The sequence below is a fragment of the Equus caballus genome, chromosome 1 (assembly GCF_041296265.1).
Source record: "Equus caballus isolate H_3958 breed thoroughbred chromosome 1, TB-T2T, whole genome shotgun sequence".
Taxonomy (NCBI): domain Eukaryota; kingdom Metazoa; phylum Chordata; class Mammalia; order Perissodactyla; family Equidae; genus Equus; species Equus caballus.
Window position 1 is genome coordinate 141712453 of NC_091684.1, and position 4341 is coordinate 141716793.

At 54.8% G+C, this 4341-nt stretch overlaps 1 long non-coding RNA gene across 1 annotated transcript; it reads right to left on the reverse strand.

The window, feature by feature from the left end:
- Nucleotides 1-1666: 1666 nt before the first annotated feature.
- On the reverse strand, nt 1667-4076 carry LOC138917651 (uncharacterized). Its single transcript, XR_011425958.1, has 4 exons — nt 3959-4076; nt 3697-3847; nt 3110-3298; nt 1667-1842 (listed from the first exon to the last, which is right to left on the reverse strand). It is a non-coding gene; the product is annotated as an uncharacterized lncRNA (long non-coding RNA).
- Between the last annotated feature and the right edge of the window lie 265 nt (nt 4077-4341).

Sequence of the window (4341 nt, forward strand, 5' to 3'; positions counted from 1 at the left end):
GAGGGCGGCGAGGAGGACCGAGGCTCCGGGACCGGGCGAGGTGGGGGCGGCGGGACTGCAAAGGCTCCGTCTGGTGTCGCTCCTCGCCGGGCGCTCGGCCGACGGCGGCTGCGTCCCGAGCCCTTGCGTCAAAGAAAGCAAAGGCTTCCGGGCGCCGGGTTTTCCCACCCGCCGTCTCCAGGAGCCCCGCTCCGGAGAACGTGGAAATCCGGGATCCGGGTTCTACCGCCACCCCTAGGCTGGGGGCTTCCGTCTTCCTAAGCCGGCCCCGCCCCGCCCCCGGGCAGTCCCCGCCCCCAGGCCCGGCCCCGCCCCCGTCCGCTGCCGCGGGGTGGCGTCCCGGCGCGCGCGGGCGGGTGGCCCCGAGTCAGGCTGAGCAGGGAAGTGACTTTCCCAACTCCGCCGCCCCGGGCGGCCGCGGCTTCCCCCTGCCCCGGGAAGGGTGGGGCGCCGAGTCCGGGCACGCCGGGCCCGGCCGCTGCCTTCACCGCGGCCCGGCGAGCGCTCGCAGTCAGGGAAGACTGATCCTGCGAGTTGTGGTCGTCCGTCTGCACGGTGGTAGAAAATCTGGCCTCTCAGGAAAGTGTGAAGAAAAAAATAAAAACCTCTCGGGCCGGCAGGCACTTTCGCCCCCGTTTTACACAAGACACAAGCTCAGAGTGGTTAAGGGCCTGGCCGCTGGTGGCCCAGCGGGCTGTATAGGTCCAGGAGCAGTCCTGATTTCGTGTTCTGCTCCCTGCGACAGGTGCGATACGGACCCGCTTCTAGGTTCTGAACACCTGGCCCTAGCCAGCCACCTGGGTGCTGCGTGGCTGGGCCCGCGGGGGCGCCCACGAACGGAGGTTCAAACGCTGTCATTGTGGCTCACCATGTGCGTCACCTCGAGCACGTGGGCGAACTTCCGTACCGCCCCCACCGGTGGAAGTTTAAGTGAGATAGACGAAACCTGGGTTTGCTGAGCGCAAGGTCCCGGTCACCAGGTGATAAAAAGGGAAAGGGATGTAACGTTGGTTAAACACCTACTGTCTCCTAACCGGGCACTTTACATACAATACCTCATTTAAACCTCGCAGCACCCTGCCAGCTGCAGTTACCTTCTGCTTTTTACCTCGGGGGAAACTGAGTCCGTAATTGGTTAATCCGTGCGGGGAGTGGATCCCCTGCTCTCTGACCTCTTTGTAGAAAGGGTATAGGGCAAGCCTCAAGGGGCTGCTTGGGCACGCATTACACCCGAGCTAGCCTGCGCTCTCTCTGGGGCACGGCCTTGAGGACGTCCTGGGCTATTACAAGTACTGCCTCAAAGTTGGGGCTCCTTGTAAAACCCGGAGAAGGAGCAATAGGGCCGGGAGGCGAGCCGGTGCGGGGGGAGGGTGGTGCGGAGGCTGATGTGGCAATCCTGCGGGCAGGGCGAGAGGAGGAAGGAAGGTCAGGAAATGATTAACCGGGCTGGGCCGGGTAGTGGTTAGAGCAGGGCACCTCCCCGCAGTGCAGTCCTGGAGCAGCCCAGGGACTCCCCCTGGGTCACTTCTCACGCCTCCCCATCCCCCCCCCCCCACAACCCCCGCCGCCGCTCTGTTTCTTCCTCACACTCCTCTGCCTAATGGTGTCCAGTCACCTGGGGCATCTCTGCCCACCCCAGTAATATTTCATTTCAGAGTCGACGATCTTTTGTAGCTTTCCAAGTTTTCTTTCATTGCTGTTAGAGCAAGCCCAGGTCTAGGGATTTGACGGCGGTGAGGACTTGTGGAAAGTGCAACTCTCAGCTTCCAGCTCTCTTGCCTACTTGATGGCCACCTTTAGCAAGTGTCTTTAGTCCTCCCAAGCCTTTTTGGATCTGTAAAACTGCGAAAAAAATAATACTTATCTCTCAAGGCAGATGTGAGAATTCATGAGAATTGCCACCACTTAGTAGGTCGCCAATAATTTATAGTTGTTTTTTTTTTTTAACGACAGCAGGTGAGGGCATAATTCCCTAGGAAGGGGGTGGATAAACAATATCTGACCTTCGCTCAAGCTCTTCCAGCCCTCTCCTCCTCTCAACTGACTTTTCTTTCAAGACCTGGCTGGACCAACCTCTGTTTCCCTCTGGACACCTACCCCGATTTAGTATCCATATCCGCTCATTTAGCCATGGAGCATGCCCTGACTCCTGCCACCATGTAATGTTTCTTTTTTCACCCTCTCAGAGACTCAATTTCCTTATCCTCTAGACCTCATCTTAAACATCACTTCCTCCCACAGGCCTTTCCTGACCCTGATCCACCCCCAGGTTAGGTCCAGGTGTGTGATGCCCTTGTCTGCCCACACACTCTGCCTTTTTAAAACACTCTTCATGCATGTAATTATTTGTTTAATGTCTGTCTTCCCCTTGGAGGTCCATAAGAGTAGCAAACAAGTCTGTCTGGTTTCCTGCTGTATTCCTAACATAACATGTGGAACACGGAGGGCGTCCAAAAATGTTCAATAATGAATGAGTGAGTGATCGATTAGCAATGTCTACCATGAGCAGGCGCTTAAGAAGTGACCCAATAAGTGCCAGGTATTTGCCTCCCCCCAACCCGGCCCCCCCCCGGCCCCCCCCCCCCCCCCCCCCCCCCCCGTGATCTCTAAATTTCCTTGCGGCTCTAAGTTTACGATTTTTAACGACATCAGGAATGTGAAAGCACCTTGTAAGGTGTAAACTGCTAAAAAAAGAAAAAAACTTTTTTTAAAAAACACCTTTTTTTCCCCCTTTCTCCCCAACCAGAATAAAAACCCCTCAGAGCAGGGACACTAATTTAGTCATCCCCGACTGCTATAGTCCCCAGAGGCAAACCACGACTATCACGCAGTCCAGAGAAGCTGGGCAAAATCGGAGAGGCCCTGCTGGAGCTTTCACTAAATTTCCCTAAAACATAGGCAACTTTCCTGTGTCTTCGAAAGTTTTCATAATAAAACAATTTTTTTAGGAAAAAAAAAATCTCGCGGTGAGTAAATGTGTCAAACGGGGGAAGACCACGGGCACACTGGGAAATCTGCATTTCAGGTCTTCAGCTACATTTAACACAACGTTCGCTTTTTTGTTCTTGGCCCGCATCCCTCTGGCACTGAGGAGCTCTGACATACATACCAGCGAGCCCTGGTGGGGATGCGCCAGCCTCCCGCTCCGGCGCTAGGGGACCGCGCGGCCGCCGGCGTTCCCCACCCGGCCCGGAAGCGGGGGGCGCTCCAGCCCAAAGCGGCGGGCGTGTTTTAAAAGTTTGCATCTTTCGGAGGAGAGGAATGCACAATTTCAACCATAATAGCAGATGTTTCTCTTCTAAAAGAGATATATACATTCATAAGTGGGGGGGGGGGGAGCGGCTGAGGGGGAAGGGGGAAGGTCATGCGTTGCCAAGGGAACCAGGATCACGAAAGTTCTTAAGGTTGCTGTGACCTTCCCCTACCCTCAGATTTGAGACTTCTGGTAGATTCGGTGGTCCTTAAGCAAGGATTACAAACTGGCCAAGCCTAGCGAAGACTAGCTCTGACTATCCCCACTCAGGCAAGGCTTATTGGAAGCACCCAGAGAGCTGGATTCGTTATTTACCTTAGAGATTTTTCTAGGAGCAAAGCCTCCTTGGGGAACCAAAGTTAGATCTCAAGGAGGTTTGGTGAGTATTCAGAAGGAGGGGAGGCGGGTAGGAGCGGCCGCTCAGGGAGGGACTCTTGTATCACCTGGTTTGATTTTCCAAGCGGCACTTAGCTGATACTTCCTTGCTTGTTTCCTTATTTGTGTGTTGTCAGTCTCTTCCATGAGAACAGAGACTTTGCCAGTCCTGTTCATTGCCTGATTTCCAGCTCCTGGTACACAGCCGACCTGTAGTAACTATTTGTTGAACGACTAAATGAATGAAGGGCGGTGGTCGTCAGCCAGCCAGCCGTCACTTCCGCCCACAGGAATGCCCACATTGGCATTCTCCCACTCCATTCCATTCACCTCTTCCGCGTTATCTCCCTGCCCCAAATTCTTCAGCGGCTCCCCATCTCTGGCAAGATAATATCAATCGGAAACCTGCTGACGTCACAGTCACCTGTCCCTTCTCTTTCACTAAAGCTAGTTTTTTTTTTTTTGCTACTGTTCCAGCAGTACCTAAAATAGTTCCCTCATTATAGAAAATGTGCTGTCTCACGCCTCAGGGTCCACCCCAACCTCTTTCCTTTCTACCTGGCCAGCTCCTACTCCTTCCCCAGGAAGCAAATAGCCTCCTCAGGGAAGCCCTCCATCACTCACGAAAACCGGCTGCTAAGCCTCCGCCCCCCGCAATCCCCGCCATTCTGTCGAGGCAGCTTGTCACGTGGTGCTGTTATTTTTCTGTTTAC